This window comes from Gorilla gorilla, chromosome 3, assembly GCF_029281585.2.
Source record: "Gorilla gorilla gorilla isolate KB3781 chromosome 3, NHGRI_mGorGor1-v2.1_pri, whole genome shotgun sequence".
Classification (NCBI taxonomy): domain Eukaryota; kingdom Metazoa; phylum Chordata; class Mammalia; order Primates; family Hominidae; genus Gorilla; species Gorilla gorilla.
The window spans coordinates 24,759,736-24,780,503 of NC_073227.2; the positions used below are offsets into that span (position 1 = coordinate 24,759,736).

Consider the following 20,768-nt stretch of genomic DNA (forward strand, 5'->3'; position numbering starts at 1 on the left):
GAAGGCCCCAGCCCGCAAAGCCTCATATTCAAAAGCTGGGACAGAGATGAGAGAAAAGTAAAGAAATAAACAAGACATCTTGGATGGCAGTAAATGCCATGAAGATAATAAAACAGGGTTATGTGATAGAAAATGGCCAGAAATGAGAATAGCAGGTTTGATGGAGGTCTTTTCAAGAGGACATGCAATCAGGACCCAATCATGCGATGATGTGTGGGAAGAACCTTCCCATAGGCTGGAGGGAGGGATGGGCTTGGTTTATGTGACAAAGGCCAAGTGGCTGTAGCAGAGAGCACTAAGGGAAGAGAAGCAGAGGCTAGATGATGGTGAGCCTTATAATCCATTCAAAGACATTCCAAGTGCAAAAGGAGGCCATCAGAGGGGCCCTTGTGGACATTGCAGTACAATGTTGAAGTCCAAAAACAATAGTCTATTCATTGACCTACCCTTATTTCCTAAACTCTAAATAATGCTCAATAATTTTTTTTTTACCAATTTACAAATGGTTTTTTTACTTGTGCCTCCTTTTTGTTTTTGTTTTTTGTTTTGTTTTGTTGTTATACTTTAAGTTCTAGCGTACAATGTGCAGGTTTGTTACATACGTATACATGTGCCATGTTGGTGTGCTGCACCTATTAACTCATGATTTATGTTAGGTATATCTCCTAATGCTATCCCTCCCCCCTCTCCCCACCCCACGACAGGCCCCAGTATGTGATGTTCCCCACCCTGTGTCCAAGTGTTCTCATTTTCACTTCCCACCTGTGAGTGAGAACATGTGGTATTTGGTTTTCTGCCCTTGTGATAGTTTGCTCAGAATGATGGTTTCCAGCTTCATCCATGTCCCTACAAAGGACATGAATTCATCCTTTTTATGGCTGCATAGTATTCCATAGTGTATATGTGCCACATTTCCTTAATCCAGTCTATCATTGATGGACATTTGGGTTGGTTCCAAGTCTTTGCTATTGTGAATAGTGCTGCAGTAAACATACTTGTGCATGTGTCTTTATAGCAGCATGATTTATAATCCTTTGGGTATATACCCAGTAACGGGATGGTTGGGTCAAATGGTATTTCTAGTTCTAGATCCTTGAGGAATTGCCACACTGTCTTCCACAATGGTTGAACTAGTTTACAGTCCCACCAACAGTGTAAAAGTGTTCCTATTTCTCCACATCCTCTCCAGCACCTGTTGTTTCCTGACTTTTTAACAATCGCCATTCTAACTGGTGTGAGATGGTATCTCATTGTGGTTTTGATTTGCATTTCTCTGATGGCCAGTGATGGTGAGCATTTTTTCATGTGTTTTTTGGCTGCATAAATGTCTTCTTTTGAGAAGTGTCTGTTCATATCCTTGTAGAAAAATTAATTCAAGATGGATTAAAGACTTAAATGTTAGACCTAAAACCATAAAAACCCTAGAAGAAAACCTAGGCAATACCATTCAGGACACAGGCATGGGCAAGGACTTCATGAGTAAAACACCAAAAGCAATGGCAACAAAAGCCAAAATTGACAAATGGGATCTAATTAAACTAAAGAGCTTCTGCACAGCAAAAGAAACTACCATCAGAGTGAACAGGCAACCTACAGAATGGGAGAAAATTTTTACAATCTACCCACCTGACAAAGGGCTAATATCCAGAATCTACAAAGAACTTAAACAAATTTACAAGAAAAAATCAAATAATTGTTTTTTTTCTCCCTCTCTCTTTTTTTCTTTCCTAATAATTACTCCATACCCAGTCTATTGCAGGTACTGTACTAGACTTTGGAGACATGGCAACACACAAAAATTAAATTACTGCTTTTATGTGGAGACAAACAATAAACAAACACATGTAGAATGCGTTTGGAAATGTTACACTTTATGAAGGAAAAACAGAGGATCATAAGCAGTGTCATGCATGTGTGTAGGCACAGTCTGGCTATTTTTGGTAGAAGGTCTTTGAGGAACAATTGGAGAAAAGATGGGAGAGGAGAGAACCCTATGAACCCTGTGAACAACCAGGGGAAAAGCAGCCGAGGATGTGGGGACTGCAAGTCCAAAGCCAGCGGCAGGGAGCATGCTTGGTGTGTCTGAGAAAGAGCAGCTGGCTTGGGGGAGTGATGGGGAAGACATGGGGGTGGCTGACGGTGACCAGGCCAAGTGGGCTTCATGGGTTTAGGGGAGGAGTTTGGATTTCACTCTGAGATGACAAAACCCTGGAGTTGTTGGCAGAGGTGCTAGAACATTATTCCATTTAAGCATAAAAGGCTCAATCTGCCTGCTCCACCCAGTGGTGGAGAACAACTGAGTGGAAACAGCTGGAGGAGCCATGTTCCTGGGGGAAGGGGAGAGGTTTTGGATCCAGAGCATGGTGTGAAGATAAACCAGCAGGATTTCCCAACAGGGTAGATGGGGCTGGGAGATAAGAGGGAGTGAGAGAAAACACCAGCGACATTGGCCTGGGGGTGTGCAGGAAAGGCCAGTTTGGGAAACCTTGGAGGAACCAGTTTAGTTCTGACCAAGATGAATTTGACATGTCTGTTAGACTTCCAAGTGAAAACATTGAAGAGGCAGTTGTTTGTATCAGGCTTGACTTTACAGGAGAAGTGGAGGCTGGGAATATATTAATAAATGAAGGAGTTGTCAGCTTAGAGATTGTATTAAAATGCATAGGACTCAATGAGATATTCTAGGAAACAGGTATGAAGAGAGATAAGAAGAAATGTGTGCGCCGAATCCTGGGGCAAGAGATGGAGAGAGAATAGCTAGTGAGGATAGGGAGGAGAACCAAGAGAGCATGATGCCCATACACGAAGGGAAGAAGGATTTCATGGAGAAACACCAGCTGTAGCAAAGAAAAGGAAGTTTGGATCTGCCTACTCTCCTTCCTCCCTCCCTCCCGCTCCTTTTCTCCCTCTCTCCCCCCCTGCTTCCTTCCTCCTTACTTCCCTCCCTCCCTCTTTTCTTCCCTCCCTTCCTTCTGTTTTTTCCCCCCTCCCTCCCTTCCTTCTGTCTTTCAGTTTCCCGTTAGTCTGAGATCCTGCAGGATAGATATTTCTGGTGCTCTTCACAGAATGAAGGGCCTTGGGTTTCCTCCTGATACCCCACGATGCATGCAAAGACATAGCAGATAAAGAGATAATCATAATCTAACCGCAAAATGCATCCCTTGCACTCTGTTATTACATTAACAGCGCTGCTGGTACTTTCCTCCCAACTTTTACCAGTGGAGAATTGAAAAGACACTCGGAGTGAAGGTTCAGAATCTTCAAAACATGTACACCATCAGCATAAATGTCTCATTCTGGATAAATCCGCTTCAATTATATATTTAACTCAGCTGAGAGCTCCCCAAAGAAGGGTTATTCTGTATTCACCAGCAAAGTATTTTTGATACCCTCATGGGGACAATGATTTGCCAAAAATTCATGCAACCTTTTTTATATTAATGCAGGAAAACTTGAAGATTATTAAGTCCGTGCTTCTGACAGCCCTTGCAGTTACAAATAAAATAGCTAATGAGAAGAAAAACTGCCCCTACCGGCTTATTCCCAAAGCCCCAGCCATCTTTACACAAGAATGCTGTGACAAATGGTACTTTTCACCTTTCTAACATGCCCCTTCTCCGATTATAGATGTAGATGGATAACATGACCACAGGAGTTAGGCCCCGAAGCAGATGATTGCCTCTGGCACCCGCCGTATGCAATTCGAGGTGAAATTTCCAAGAGCCAAATGAAATAATTGCAACAGGGTAAGTCTAACTCTGCCAGTGAATTTATAAAAATTAAAAGGTCTGAGAGGTAATGCTCATGAACCCATTTGTCTCATTTTTCCTCATTTAAGATTTAATTGAAATGAACTCTGGTAACTGTAAGAAAAGTTACATTCTTATTTCAGGCTAGCATTTTTTAAGCACCATACTCTCCTTGGGATCAGTTTGATGCACTGCTATTTCACCATTGATATTAGTGCAAACATACTAGTGAAATAAAAAGAAAAAAGAAAGGCCATTTAATCCTATCAAAAGATAGCCATTTTGCATTTAAGAAGCACAGGTATCTACGTTTGAAGGCACAATTAAAACAACTTCTGGACGAATTCTAAAATGTGAATTGGCCCCCTACCACGTAAAACTAATTTAAAGGAAATGGAAAGTCAAAATGTTGTCATCTAAAATAATTACCATATATAGATAGATATAGTCACTCACTTACCTGCCACTTCAACATATTGTATGTAAGAAATTAATGTGAAGTGCACTTTTATGTAAGCATCAGAGAATCTGGAAACATAAAAGTATGACAGTAGGGTCTTCATTCGGGTTTTTCGAGGCTGCTATTGTGCATACTGCCACTTACGGCTTGCACACGGTATGACAGCACTGGCCACCAGGGTCTTCGGCTCCTTGCCACCCCCTTCCCATCCACACTGCCAAGCTGAAAAAATGGTTCTTGCCAAAGTCACTAAAAGCCCCCTCTTTGCCCACCACTGTGTATGTTCCACACTTCTCAGTGGTATTTAACCTTGCTGTCCATGTCATCCTTTTCATATATAAAACTCCTTCTTGGGTTTCTAGCTCTCTCTTCTCCTGGTGACCTCCTTCAGCTTCTGATAGCTGCTTATTGGCCTCCTCCCAGGGTTCTTTAGCTGTCTCTCCCCCAGTGTTGGTCTTGCCCCACTCTTCTGCTCTAGGTCGACTTGCCTCTTCACTCAAGACCTTCTCAGGGTAAACTTGTCCATTGTGGTGGGTTGAATAATGTCCTCCCAAAAGATACACCCAAGTGCTAACTCTGGAAACTGTGAGTGCACACTATTTGAAAATAGGGCCTTTGCAGATATAATTAAGGTAGGGATCTCTAGATGATATAATACTGGATTTAGGATGGACCTTCAATCCAATGACAGATGCTCTTATAAGAAGGGGCGAGGACAAAGAGAGACACAGAGGAGAGACAGCCGTGTGAAGAGACCCGAGGCAGAAATTGGAGTTAGGCTCGCACAAGTTCAGGAGTGCCCTCAGTCATTCTGGAATGACTGGAAAACAGCAAGTTAAGAGGATTTCTTAGACCTTCAGAGGGAGCGCAGCCATTGTGGCACCTTGACTTGGGACTTTTGGCCTCCAAAACTTTGAAAGGATACGTTTCTGTTGATTTAAACCATGAGGTGTGGTAATTTGTTACAGCGGCTGTAGGAAATGGATATATTCACCCAAATGAGACCTCCACTCCTACCTTTAAGCCCAAAGACTCCCAGTTTTAGAGCTTCGGCCAATATCTTGCTCCTGAGTTTCAGATGCTTGGTATCTTGACTGGGATGTCTTACAGACAGCTCCTTCTCAAGACACACATCCAACCTAGGGCTCCTGCCTGCTCCTTGTTGATTCAGCTGCCAATGCTGCAGACTGGGGATTAATACCACTACTCAAGAACTACTTACACAACCAACCTAGACCCTAATTATAGAGGCAGCAGTGGGAGGGAGGGGCCCAGCACCCGGACTCTGAAGCCTAGATGTTTGGACTTGAATCTTCATTTAGGCTTAACTTATTATTTGAACTTGGGCAAGTTTTCTGTCTTGTTACCTCAGTTTTCTCAACTGTAATACAGGCCAATAATAATACTCACAAAGGGCTGAGAATACTGCTTGGCACATAGAAAGTATGTTTTCTTTATTTTTAAATAAATTAAAAAATTTACAAACATTCATTTGGAACTCTCCTTGTTCTTTTTGTTTTTTGTTTTTTTTTCCAGACAGAGTCTTGCTCTGTCACTCAGGCTGGAGTGCAGTGGCGTCATCTTGGCTCACTGCAACCTCCGCCTCCCAGGTTCAAGGGATTTTCCTGCCTCGGCCTCCCAAAGTGCTGGGATTACAGGTGTGAGCCACTGCGCCTGGCCTGAACTTTCCTGGTTCTTGACCCCCAACTCAAGGTTAGCGAGTCCTTGTCCTCATCTGGGGATAAAGACACAGGCATGGAGCAGGTGGCTCTGAAAAGTATCTCTGTGCCCATCTGTGCAGTACCTTAGGAGCCCATGTTCCATAGTTCACCCTTTGACTCTGATGAGCCTGCTTTCCTCCAGGTAGTCCCATAATAAGATTCGCCCAAGGCTTCTGATCCCAAATCTTTCCTTCATCTGCAGTGCTCTTCCTCTTTCCACTCATTCTTTCTCCTCCTCCCACCTTTCTCCTCAAGTTGGACTCAGCTTTGATGCAGCCTCTTCCAGACACTCTCCACTGCCCTGCAGGCTGAAGGGTAATGATCTGTTTATTATCTGCCTCTTCTATTAGATTGTCAGCTCTTCCAAAGCAGAAATTATGTTTTATTCCTATATGTACCTTGAAGACTTGGAATGCAGCCTGCATAAAGTGGGGGTGCAGGGAATCTTTGTGAAATAAATAACCATTTGTTTACCAGTTTCTGCATCCCTCTGGGTGATGAATGACAGGGTGAGCCGGAAAAAGAATCTGGCTACCAAATTATAGTCCTAAAGTTCTCCATTTTAACAATTAGCTGAAAGCCTTTTGGGAAATGTAATAGTCACTCACTATTTATATTCCAACAAAGCACAACACCCTACAGTCTGCTGACTGATTATATGCAGAACGCATTTCACAAGGAAAACAGCAAAGTGTGCTAGTGGCAGAGATGTGATCTTAGGGAGGTAAAGGACAAGGAATAGGATTTCTAGAAGATTAAGAGCATAGAACAAGACCCCAAGACCTATGCCTGGAAGCAAATGAAAATATAGAAGCATGGCGTCTTCTATGATTAGGAGGTATTGGAGTACAAAGAAAGGCTTTATGGGTTCTGAAACCTGTAGGTCAGTTATGACCTAGAATTATTGAAGGAATCTGGTGTAGGCCATTCTCCTGTTCAGAGCTTTTTCTAGATATCATAGAGCTAACAAGTACACAATTTCTAAGAGACTCTTGCAACCTTAGTGCTGTTTCAAAGTTTTTCCTGGTTTCATCTGAATGCCCAGCACACAGCTTTTAGGAGCACTCAGTGGTTTAGTGTTGATGACAGGTTGACAGAGAAAACCAAGTGTCTTCCATGTAGGAGACAGTTAACATGGGAAGTTATAACTGCATTAGGGGTCTACTCTTAACAAGACCAACTTCACTGCTCTGGTTAGCAATTTTCTGAGGACTGAGTAGGAAAATAGGAAGAGACTCAATCTCTCCTTTCAAGCCCCACATTCAGTCTATCAGCAAATACTATTGATTCAATCTTTAAAATATATCCAGGAGAACCATCTCCACTGCAATTACTCTGGTCTAAGCCCTCATCATCTTCCGTCTGGATTTTTGCAATAGTCTCCTGACTGGCCTTCCTATTTCTCCCCTTATCCAGCTTCTGTCTATTCTCAACACAGCAGTGGGGCCTTCCTGCTCAAACTAGGACAGACCAAGGCGCACCTCTGTTGAAAGACCTGCAATGTTACCCAGATTAAAAACCCAAGTACTCTCAGTGTATACTGTCTGCCCCTGGAAAGGATTAGAAAAGCTACTTCCTCATGAAATTGGTGCCATTAAGCTCAGATCAGAAGTACGAATATAATAGACTCCCATGAACATACCAGTTCTTCTCTGTAAGAGTTACAAAATATTTTGCTAAAGGGCAGCAAAAAATAAAGAATACAAAAATTAATAAAAATATTAATGGCTCTAGTAGGAGGTCTGAAGGCAACCAAAAATTCAAGTGGTGTGCAAGTCACCTAGACACGTGGGTGATCACCAGTGTTAGATGTGTCCTTCTGAGCTTGCCCAATCTGTATTCACGGGACTTTGGTACCAATTGAGTCTTCAGGAATTCTTAAAAAATGTGATGTCCTGGGGTGTATACTGGCTTTGGAATCAAAGATCTTACCTAAGTAAGTTAAATAAACACGTTAGGCCTCATTCTCCTTATCTGTAAGATGGGATACTAATATCTACTTTGAAGGATTGTATTTATTCAACCCTCTTCATTCTGAATTCTGTTGGTATATCACTTTCTGTAGGAAGCCTTCTTAGGTCCTACTAGAATTAATCTCCCCATCTCTGCAGTTTCCTTCTCTATACCCAATAAATCATTGTGTTTTCCAGCCCATCTTATTTGTTTTGCATGTCTGCCTTCTCAAGACCCTGGGTTCCTGGGTAGCCAAGAGTAGGTCTTATTCATCTCTGTATCCCCAGTACCTAAAATGATGACATTTGTTAGATAAATGAAAGAATGAGCTCTCAGAAGCAAATGGAGAGTATATTTCCTGTGTGAAAGTCATAATTTTGTATTTCCAAGACATTGTCCCTTATTACATTGGTAAGTTATATCAGTAAACTACAAGAAAAAGAGTAAAGAAGGAAACCAATAATGAGAAACCATCTGATATTAAGATTGGTGAAAATTCCAATACCAAGTGTTGACAAGAATGGGCATGATGAGGACCCACATGTGCTTTTGGTGGGAGTGCAAATTGGCACAAGCCTTTTGGAAAACAAAGCTTCAGATGCACATGGCATCTTGGCAAATAATTCTACTCCTGGATCTGTGCCTTTGAGAAATTTGGCACACATAAACAAGGAGACTTATACAAGGGTGTTTATAGTAGGACAGTTTATAATAGCAATAAAATTGGAAACTACCTGTATGTCCACCAATGGGAAAACAAATACATAAATGTTTGCATATTCCTATAATACAACTCCTTGCTGTACTTAAATGAATAAAAGCAACAGGGATTTATGTAAATAAACCTTAAAATCATACTGCTGAAGGAAAGACGAAAGTTGGAAAAGACTTGAACTTTTTTGTACACCATTTACATTAAGTTAAAAATCAGAAAATAAATAGAAATTCATATATTATTTCTGAATGTATACATGCATAATTATGCATCAAATAATGCAAGTAATGGTAATTATAAGATTCTGAATGGTGGTTACTCTGGGGAATGAGAAGAGTAAAATGGAATTTAGGAGGGTCGATTGAGGTTGTAATGTGGTTATTTCACAAATAAAAAGACTCAAGTATTCCAAAATGCTAAGATTTTTTTAAAGTTGTATTATGGATACATTATTGTTCATTCTCTTCATCTTAAAACATTTCATACAATTTTTTAAAAGTTAAGGAAAACGGTATCTTAACTGTGGAAACTGCATGTAAGCTAACTCTATTTTCAAGGCACCTGTGTGTTTGAGACAGATTTCATAAATTTCTTTAGTATGTAACCAAATGGACCAACTCCATGAAAAAGTCCTCTGTAAATATTTGTTCCCTTACTTCAACTATCTATTTATTTTTATTTTTATTTTTATTTTTTATTTATTTATTTTTGAGACGGACTCTCACTCTGTTGCCCAGGCTTTAGTTCAATGGCGCGATCTCGGCTCACTGCAACCTCCGCCTTCTGGGTTCAAACAGTTCTCCTGCCTCGGCCTCCCAAGTAGCTGGGATTATAGGTGCCTGCCACCACGCCCAAATAATTTTTGTATTTTTAGTAGAGAGGAGTTTCACCATGTTGGCCAGACTGGTCTCAAACTCCTAACCTCAGGTGATACGCCTGCCTTGGCCTCCCAAAGTGCTGGGATTACAGGTGTGAGCCGCCGCACCCAACCAACTATTTATTTTTTCATGTTTTTGCAATGGAAATATTTTGAGGGAACACAGTACATTTGAGTTTCTTAAAGATATTACAAAGTATGCGGTATGCAAATATCCTCTCTTCATTCTTTTTACATAATTTTTTTTCCTTCCTACTTTGTAAGTCTTAGGTGTATAATTCATTCATTCTTCCAACTATCCAACAAATATTTGCTGAGCCTCTACTATTTGTAGTCTGTCTTCCAGGTCCTGGGGGTAGATTGTGGAAAAATAAATCTTCCATTTGATTTGGCCTTTATCCTTGTTGGTTTGTATTATATTTTGTGTACCTGTTTTAGTTCCCCGAAGGCAAGGAAGAAGAACATTTTACTGTTGTTTGTGCCTGATACATCATAAATGCTTACACACAAATATTAGTTGAACATATCAATGAATTAATGAATATATTTCAGATGGCGGTGACCCAGGAGTGTGTACAAAGCATTAAAAAAATCCACTTTTTATTATTCCAATTTTTTTGAATTTTATCTTACTGAGAATGTTCCCATTTTTAAACTAATGCTCTGAATTATAATTTTGTTAATAAAAGTTTGCTCTTAAAAAACTAAAAATATCCAAGTTTTTCTCTTTCTAAGCATTCAACCATTGCAACTACCTAGGATTCCACCTTTTTTCTTGTTTGTAACGTGGCATAACTGTAAAACAAAGGCTACCATAGGACTGAACACAGACTCCCTCAGAGATAGTTCTAAAATGACGCTTATTACTCTTCTCTTTTTTATCCCATCCCCTCTTGCCTAAATATCATAATTTTCTGTTTTTAAGATGATGATTTCTGAAGCACAAAGTTCCTGGAAGCTGACTGCTTTAATATCAAATCCAAGCAATAGCTCCTTTCTCAAGGAAAGCAAAGTTGTAGGCTGCTCTCAACAAATACCTTTCTACCACAGATCCATAAAGATTTCTTCAAAGGTTTCTTTTTGACACTTTCTGACTTGGATGACTGAAAACAAACAAGCTAAAGTGAAAAAAATGAACAATCACAAGGACAGTGTCTCTACTGGCAGGTGATGTTCATCAGTCAGAGAAGGGACCTATCTAAGTAAACACAGCCTAGGACTCAGGATGCACTTGGGTAGGTTGCAGCCAGAAGGTGGAAGTCAGTGACTCCACCACAGGGCAGACCTGAAGTGTAGTCAGCCTCCAGATTACCAATCACTCTCACACATCCAGTGTAGACAACACAGCTCCAAATCTCCATGCATTCTGAGGAGCCATGTCAAAGGAAGAAATAGCCCTTCTCCATGCTAGGTAGGCAAAGAAGGATTTTCTTTGGCAGTTTTAGTATCCTCAGTAACCTGAAAACAGGATTTTATTATTATTATTTTTTGAGACAGGGTACCTTGCTCTGTCGCCTAGGCTGGAGTGCAGTAGCAATCATAGCTCATTGCAGCCTTGAACTCCTAGGCCCAAGTGATCTTCTCACTTCAGCCTCCTTAGTAGCTGGAACTACACGTACATGCCACCATGCCCAGTTAATTTTTTTTTGAATTTTTTGTAGAGATAGGATCTTGCTATGTTGCCCAGGCTTGTCTTGAACTCCTGGCCTCAAGCAATCCTCCCACCTCGGCCTTCCAAAGCACTGGGATTACAGGCATGGGCCACTGCACCTGGCCTGAAAATAGGATATTTTTATTGTCTCCATTTTACAGGTGAGAAAACTGAGGCATGGAGAGGTTTTGTTGTTGTTGTTGTTTGTTGTTTGTTTGTTTGTTTTCAACAACAAACAAAGGATTCTCAACCAAGAATCCTTAACCCGTAGGTACTAATGGAATTGGTACTCTTGAACCTGACCAGGTAAGAAAGCTTCTTTTCCTATCAGTTACCTTAGGCTTAAGTTCTTTCTTAGGAAATATCCTGCCTTGTCCCTGCCTCAGCAGTTCTTAACAGTGAAGAACAAACCTTTTATAAAGAGTTTTGTTCTAAGCCCTTTGTGTGAAGTAGCTTAAATATTCCTCGTAACAAGATAAGTACCACTAGTATCCCCATTTTATACCTGAGCACACTGAGGCCTGTGGGATTAAGTGATTTGCCTAAGGTCACCCACATAGCTAGTGACTGGCCAAGTAGGAATTCATGCCCACACCCTCAAACTCTTAGCCACCACTCTGTCTGGATATGACACCACCACTAGAAACTAAGAATCCATCCTCTAGATCTCTCTCTCTTCCCCCTGACATCCCATTGGACGTATTCAATGGCCTGAATTTTTTTTTTTTTTTTTTTTTTGAGATGGAGTTTCGCTCTTCTGGCTCAGGCTGGAGTGCAATGGCGCAATCTCGGCTCACCACAACCTCCACCTCCCAGGTTCAAGCAATTCTCCTGCCTCAGCCTCACGAGTAGCTGGGATTACAGGCATGCACCACCATGCCTGGCTAATTTTGTATTCTTAGTAGAGATGGGGTTTCTACATGTTGGTCAGGCTGGTCTTGAACTCCCAGCCTCAGGTGATCCACCCACCTCGGCCCCCCAAAGTGCTGGGATTACAGGTGTGAGCCACTGCGCCCGGCCAGCCGAAATGGTTTTTGAAACTCATCTTTTGTTTCCCATTGCCACTGGGTGCCACCATTTTAAGATTTTTAATCTACTGTGGAGGTCAGGAAGACTCCTGATCTCCTTCCTGGTCCCTAAACTTTCCCATGAAGCCGGAGTGTTTTTTAAACCATTAGCTCTCAAGCTTGGCTACATGTTGGAATCACCTGGGAAGCTTTAAAATGCACTGATGCATTCAAAAATAGAACACCATTCAGCACTGAAAAGAAATGAGTGATCAAGCAATGGAAAGACACGGAGGAACTGTAAATGCATATTGCTAAGTGAGAAAAAGCCTGAAAAGGCAACTGCATGATTACAACCATATAACATTCTAGAAAAGGCAAAACTATGGAGACAATAAAAAGATCAGTGGTGGCCAGAGGTTCAATGGGGAGAGAGGGATGAACAGGCAGAGCACACAAGATTTTTAGGGCAGTGAAATTGCTCTCTATGATACCACAGTGATGGATTCATGTCATTATAAATTTGTCCAAACCTCTAGAATGTACAACACCAAGAGTGAGCCCTAATGGAAACTATGGACTTTGGGTGATTATGACATGTCAATGTTGGTTCATTGATGTGACAAATGTGCCACATTGGTGGGGGATGCTGATAGGGAGAGAGGCCATGCATGTGATGCAGCCAGTGCTATATGAGAAATCTCTGTACCTGCACAATTTTGCTGTGAACCTAAAACTGCTCTGAAAATATGGAGTGTTTTTTTTTTTTTGAAGTTAATATGGGCAAGGCAACTAGAAAAAAAAATACTGATGTCTGGATTCTCACAGAGATTCTGATGCAATTGGTCTGGGATGTGGTCTGAGGACCAGGAGTTTTAAAAGCTCCCCAAGTGATTCTGATATTCAGTAGAGTTAAGAGAAACGTTGTTCTAAACCAAAAATACAAGTTTATAAGAGGTGTCACATCTATTTAAAGAACTGCGTTACTATGGGAAATTCCTTAGCATGGCAGATGGTACTGCCTTGCGAATGCCTCAACCTGAATTTTCTAAATGTGTCTTTTAAGAATTTTTACCTCAACCTTCCTGCACATGTGTGTACACACACATACACATACACACACCAACAAACGTGCTTGCATGCACATACTAAATACATGCTAATCACATGAAGTGTGTCATGCCTCCGGAATACACCATGTTCCTTGATCTTTCTAAGCCTTTGCACATTCTGTTCCCCTGGCCTGGAATACCCTTTCTCTCCTTTCTTGAATGTGAAACTTCTATTCACTGTCAAAAACCTCCTTAAATGTTCCTTTCCTCTGCCTGGAAGCTTTCTCTGATCCTCTAAGGTGGAGGCTCTCCTCTCTGAGCACACATGACAGACGTATCTGCTCTCACTGCCTTAACTGATGCATAGGCAGGTGTTTAGATTATGTCTCCTCCTTTATTGTCAAATTGTTCTGAAGCATGGAATACAGGCTCTGTGTCATCTGCCACCAACCACTCCGCCCTCACTCACCCCTGTCCAATTCAATCTCGCGTCACTCTCCCTATCACCCCATGCTCCAGCCATGGCCCTTCTTCTTCTTTCTGCAATGGAACCTCTGTCGGGATTGATTCCTGAGTCAGGATTGATTCTCTAGCATGGCAGAGGAGTATTATGTTCTTCCCCTGTTTCTCCTCTAGCTAAAACCAACTCATCCTTAAAACAGTCCACCTATCACCTTCTCAGAGAAGCCTTCTGAGATTTCTCCCAGACTGGAGGCAAATTTCCTTTGTTGTATTCACTCATAGACTTATTATGTTCCTTTTCTCTAAATTTGAAATTATAAACATATTTTTGTGACATCACTTCACCCAACCATAAGCATATAAGAGCAGGAATGTATTTGTTTTTGCATATGTTTATATTTCTAGCACCTAGCACCAAGTCTGGCATCCAGTAGGCATCCTTTAAACAGTTGATATGAGAATGAATAAATGCCTGGCACATAGTAAGTACTCAATTATTTCAGTTATTATTGATAAGCTTGGTGAGAGCAAGCAAAACATCTTCCCTTTTAGAACCCCCAGGCTTTGGAATATAGTGGGCACTCAGGAGGAGACTGCTTTGTGCATTATCAAAGCTAATGATATTCCTTGGACTTCATCTAATAATCAGCATGTTAAGTATGTCAAAGGTATTTTTCTCCATCTTAAAACCACAAACAATAAAGACTGTTTATTCACATAGTCATTGCTGCAGCTAGAAATTGCCTGAAGCCACTGGGAAATTAATAAGGAAGTAATGGTTTAAAGAGGGGTGAGAGACCTCTAATAAGAGAAAACGTAAGTGAACCTATGCCGTTAAAAGTTGAACTGACTCCATGTAAATAAATATAGCAACAGAAAACATGGTTTTAGCTACGTTTATTTAAATGAGTCAGTCTCATTACCAGTTTGTAGTTGTACATAATGAAATCAGTCCATCATACATTTTTAAGAAGGGAAGAAATAACATAAGAACATTACTTAGGTTCAAATTTGGGGGAGGCAGATTCTAAAATTTTCCAGAAAACTCTGTGGTCAGAAAACCTAAATTAATCTTTTTTCAAGTAGATTTTTAAATAGTAACTCTATGTGTTAATATTATCATATCCAGAGATTATTCCAGAGAGTCATATTAAAACTGTGGCCATACTTTCCTTCCATGAAGAATTTGCAGAATTTTCATAAGAAGATAGATCTCGATATAGGAGGGCAGCCAAGATGGCCAAATAGGAACAGCGCCGGTCTACAGCTCCCAGCGTGAGCGATGCAGAAGATGGGTGATTTCTGCATTTTCATCTGAGGTACCAGGTTCATCTCACTAGGGAGTGCTGGACAGTGGGTGCAGAGCACTGTGCGCGAGCCGAAGCAGGGTGAGGCATTGCCTCACTCGGGAAGCGCAAGGGGTCAGGGAGTTCCCTTTCCTAGTCAAAGTAAGGGGTGACAGACAGCACGTGGAAAATCAGGTCACTCCCACCCTAATACTGCACTCTTCCGACGGACTTAAAAAGGTGCACCAGGAGATTATATCCCGCACCTGGCTCGGAGGGTCCTATGCCCACGGAGTCTCACTGATTGCTAGCACAGCAGTCTGAGATCAAACTGCAAGGTGGCAGTGAGGCTGGGGGAGGGGTGCCCACCATTGCCCAGGCTTGCTTAGGTAAACAAAGCAGCTGGGAAGCTCAAACTGGGTGGAGCCCACCACAGCTCAAGGAGGCCTGCCTGCCTCTGTAGGCTCCACCTCTGGGGGCAAGGCACAGACAACAAAAAGACAGCAGTAACCTCTGCAGACTTAAATGTCCCTGTCTGACAGCTTTGAAGAGAGCAGTGGTTCTCCCAGCACGCAGCTGGAGATCTGAGAACGGGCAGACTGCTTCCTCAAGTGGGTCCCTGACCCCTGACCCCTGAGCAGCCTAACTGGGAGGCACCCCCCCAGTAGGGGCAGACTGACAGCTCGCATGGCCGGGTACTCCTCTGAGACAAAACTTCCAGAGGAACGATCAGACAGCAGCATTCGCGGCGCATGAAAATCCGCTGTTCTGCAGACACTGCTGCTGATACCCAGGCAAACAGGGTCTGGGGTGGACCTCTAGCAAACTCCAACAGACCTGCAGCTGAGGGTCCTGTCTGTTAGAAGGAAAACTAACAAACAAACAGAAAGGACATCCACACCAAAAACCCATCTGTACATCACCATCATCAAAGACCAAAAGTAGATAAAACCACAAAGATGGGGAAAAAACAGAGCAGAAAAACTGGAAACTCTAAAAAGCAGAGCATCTCTCCAAAGGAATGCAGCTCCTCATCAGCAACGGAGCAAAGCTGGATGGAGAATGACTTTGACGAGTTGAGAGAAGAAGGCTTCAGATGATCAAACTACTCCGAGCTACAGGAGGAAATTCAAACCAAAGGCAAAGAAGTTAAAAACTTTGAAAAAAATTTAGACAAATGTGTAACTAGAATAACCAATACACAGAAGTGCCTAAAGGAGCTGATGGAGCCGAAAGCCAAGGCTCGAGAACTACGTGAAGAATGCAGAAGCGTCAGGAGCCGATGCAATCAACTGGAAGAAAGGGTATCAGTGATGGAAGAGGAAATGAATGCAATGAAGCGAGAAGGGAAGTTTAGAGAAAAAAGAATAAAAAAAAATGAACAAAGCCTCCAAGAAATATGGGACTATGTGAAAAGACCAAATCTGCATCTGATTGGTGTACCTGAAAGTGACGGGGAGAATGGAACCAAGTTGGAAAACACTATGCAGGATATTATCCAGGAGAACTTCCCCAATCTAGCAAGGCAGGCCAACATTCAGATTCAGGAAATACAGAGACCACCACAGAGATACTCCTCGAGAAGAGCAACTCCAAGACACATAATTGTCAGATTCACCAAAGTTGAAATGAATGAAAAAATGTTAAGGGCAGCCAGAGAGAAAGGTTGGGTTATCCACAAAGGGAAGCCCATCAGACTAACAGCAGATCTCTCAGCAGAAACTCTACAAGCCAGAAGAGAGTGGGGGCCAATATTCAACATTGTTAAAGAAAAGAATTTTCAACCCAGAATTTCATATCCAGCCAAACTAAGCTTCATAAGTGAAGGAGAAATAAAATACATTACAGACAAGCAAATGCTGAGAGATTTTGTCACCACCAGGCCTGCCCTAAAAGAGCTCCTGAAGGAAGCGCTAAACATGGAAAGGAACAACTGGTACCAGCCACTGCAAAATCATGCCAAATTGTAAAGATCATCAAGGCTAGGAAGAAACTGCATCAACTAACTAGCAAAATCACCAGCTAACATCATAATGACAGGATCAAATTCACACATAACAATATTAACTTTAAATGTAAATGGACTAAATGCTCCAATTAAAAGACACAGACTGGCAAATTGGATAAAGAGTCAAGACCCATAAGTGTGCTGTATTTAGGAAACCCATCTCACATGCAGAGACACACATAGGCTCAAAATAAAAGGATGGAGGAAGATCTACCAAGCAAATGGAAAACAAAAAAAGGCAGGGGTTGCAATCCTAGTCTCTGATAAAACAGACTTTAAACCAACAAAGATCAAAAGAGACAAAGAAGGCCAGTATATAATGGTAAAGGGATCAATTCAACAAGAAGAGCTAACTATCCTAAATATATATGCACCCAATACAGGAGCACCCAGATTCATAAAGCAAGTCCTGAGTGACCTACAAAGAGACTTAGACTCCCACACATTAATAATGGGAGACTTTAACACCCCACTGTCAACATTAGACAGATCAACGAGACAGAAAGTTAACAAGGATACCCAGGAATTGAACTCAGCTCTGCACCAAGTGGACCTAATAGACATCTACAGAACTCTCCACCCCAAATCAACAGAATATACACGTTTTTCAGCACCACACCACACCTATTCCAAAATTGACCACATAGTTGGAGGTAAAGCTCTCCTCAGCAAATGTAAAAGAACAGAAATTATAACAAACTGTCTCTCAGACCACAGTGCAATCAAACTAGAACTCAGGATTAAGAAACTCACTCAAAACCGCTCAACTACATGGAAACTGAACAACCTGCTCCTGAATGACTACTGGGTCCATAACGAAATGAAGGCAGAAATAAAGATGTTCTTTGAAACCAACCAGAACAAAGACACAACATACCAGAATCTCTGGAACACAGTCAAAGCAGTGTGTAGAGGGAAATTTATAGCACTAAATGCCCACAAGAGAAAGCAGGAAAGATCCAAAATTGGCACCCTAAAGTCACAAATAAAAGAACTAGAAAAGCAAGAACAAACACATTCAAAAGCTAGCAGAAGGCAAGAAATAACTAAAATCAGAGCAGAACTGAAGGAAATAGAGACACAAAAAACCCTTCAAAAAATTAATGAATCCAGGGGCTGGTGTTTTGAAAGGATCAACAAAATGGATAAGACTGCTAGCGAGACTAATAAAGAAAAAAAGAGAGAAGAATCAAATAGATGCAATAAAAAATGATAAAGGGGATATCACCACCAATCCCACAGAAATACAAACTACCATCAGAGAATAGTACAAACACCTCTATGCAAATAAACTAGAAAATCTAGAAGAAATGGATAAATTCCTCGACACATACACCCTCCCCAGACTAAACCAGGAAGAAGTTGAATCTCTGAATAGACCAATAACAGTCTCTGAAATTGTGGCAATAATCAATAGCTTACCAACCAAAAAGAGTCCAGGACCAGATGGATTCACAGCCGAATTCTACCAGAGGTACAAGGAGGAACTGGTAGCATTCCTTCTGAAACTATTCCAATCAATAGAAAAAGAGGGAATCCTCCCTAACTCATTTTATGAGGCCAGCATCATCCTGATACCAAAGCCCGGCAGAGACACAACCAAAAAAGAGAATTTTAGACCAATATCCTTGACGAACATTGATGCAAAAATCCTCAATAAAATACTGGCAAACCGAATCCAGCAGCACATCAAAAAGCTTATCCACCATGATCAAGTGGGCTTCATCCCTGGGATGCAAGGCTGGTTCAATATATGCAAATCAATAAACATAATCCAGCATATAAACAGAACCAAAGACAAAAACCACATGATTATCTCAATAGATGCAGAAAAGGCCTTTGACAAAATTCAACAACCCTTCATGCTAAAAACTCTCAATAAATTCGGTATTGATGGGACGTATCTCAAAATAATAAGAGCTATTTATGACAAACCCACAGCCAATATCATACTGAATGGACAAAAACTGGAAGCATTCCCTTTGAAAACTGGCACAAGACAGGGATGCCCTCTCTCACCACTCCTATTGAACATAGTGTTGGAAGTTCTGGCCAGGGCAGTTAGGCAGGAGAAGGAAATAAAGGGTATTCAATTAGGAAAAGAGGAAGTCACATTGTCCCTGTTTGCAGACCACATGATTGTATATCTAGAAAACCCCATTGTCTCAGCCCAAAATCTCCTTAAGCTGATAAGCAACTTCAGCAAAGTCTCAGGATACAAAATCAATGTACAAAAATCACAGGCATTCTTATACACCAATAACACACAAACAGAGAGCCAAAACATGAGTGAACTCCCATTCACAATTGCCTCAAAGAGAATAAAATACCTAGGAATCCAACTTACAAGGGATGTGAAGGACCTCTTCAAGGAGAACTACAAACCACTGCTCAAGGAAATAAAAGAGGATACAAACAAATGGAAGAACATTCCATGCCCATGGGTAGGAAGAATCAATATCGTGAAAATGGCCATACTGCCCAAGGTAATTTATAGATTCAATGCTATCCCCATCAAGCCACCAATGACTTTCTTCACAGAATTGGAAAAAACTACTTTAAAGTTCATATGGAACCAAAAAAGAGCCCACATCGCCAAGTCAATCCTAAGCCAAAAGAACAAAGCTGGAGGCATCACGCTACCTGACTTCAAACTATACTACAAGGCTACAGTAACCAAAACAGCATGGTACTGGTACCAAAACAGAGATATAGATCAATGGAACAGAACAGAGCCCTCAGAAATAATGCCACATATCTACAACTATCTGACCTTTGACAAACCTGAGAAAAACAAGCAATGGGGAAAGGATTCCCTATTTAATAAATGATGCTGGGAAAACTGGCTAGCCATATGTAGAAAGCTGAAACTGGATCCCTTCCTTACACCTTATACAAAAATTAATTCAAGATGGATTAAAGACTTAAATGTTAGACCTAAAACCATAAAAACGCTAGAAGAAAACCTAGGCATTACCATTCAGGACATAGGCATGGGCAAGGACTTCATGTCCAAAACACCAAAAGCAATGGCAACAAAAGACAAAATTGACAAATGGGATCTAATTAAACTAAAGAGTTTCTGCACAGCAAAAGAAACTACCATCAGAGTGAACAGTCAACCCACAAAATGGGAGAAAATTTTCACAACCTACTCATCTGACAAAGGGCTAATATCCAGAATCTACAATGAACTCAAACAAATTTACAAGAAAAAAACAACCCCATCAAAAAGTGGGCAAAGGATATGAACAGACACTTCTCAAAAGAAGACATTTATCCAGCCAACAGACACATGAAAAAATGCTCATCATCACTGGCCATCAGAGAAATGCAAATCAAAACCACAATGAGATACCATCTCACACCAGTTAGAATGGCAGTCATTAAAAAGTCAGGAAACAACAGGTGCTGGAGAGGATGTGGAGAAATAGGAACACTTTTACACTGTTGGTGGGACTGTAAACTAGTTCAACCATTGTGGAAGTCAGAGTGGCCATTCCTCAGGGATCTAGAACTAGAAATACCATTTGACCCAGCCATCCCATTACTGGGTATATACCCAAAGGACTATAAATCATACTGTTATAAAGACACATGCACACGTATGTTTATTGCGGCACTATTCACAATAGCAAAGACTTGGAACCAACCCAAATGTCCAACAATGATAGACTGGATTAAGAAAATGTGGCACATATACACCATGGAACACTATGCAGCCAGCCATAAGAAATGATGAGTTCATGTCCTTTGTAGGGACATGGATGAAATTGGAAATCATCATTCTCAGTAAACTGTCGCAAGGACAAAAAACCAAACACCAC

The 20,768-nt window shown here is 41.2% G+C and overlaps 1 protein-coding gene and 1 long non-coding RNA gene across 14 annotated transcripts in view; one reads left to right on the forward strand and one right to left on the reverse strand.

Annotated features, from left to right (window-relative positions):
• LOC134758301 (uncharacterized) overlaps positions 1-20,768 on the forward strand; it is a 222,307-nt gene that overhangs the window by 148,394 nt on the left and 53,145 nt on the right. Inside the window, exon 4 of the long non-coding RNA XR_010133338.1 lies at positions 3,628-3,746. This is a non-coding gene — a long non-coding RNA (uncharacterized lncRNA). The remainder of the gene's footprint in view (positions 1-3,627; positions 3,747-20,768) is intronic.
• The window catches only part of LDB2 (LIM domain binding 2), a 393,312-nt gene that overhangs the window by 40,532 nt on the left and 332,012 nt on the right, over positions 1-20,768 (reverse strand). The window lies entirely within an intron of this gene.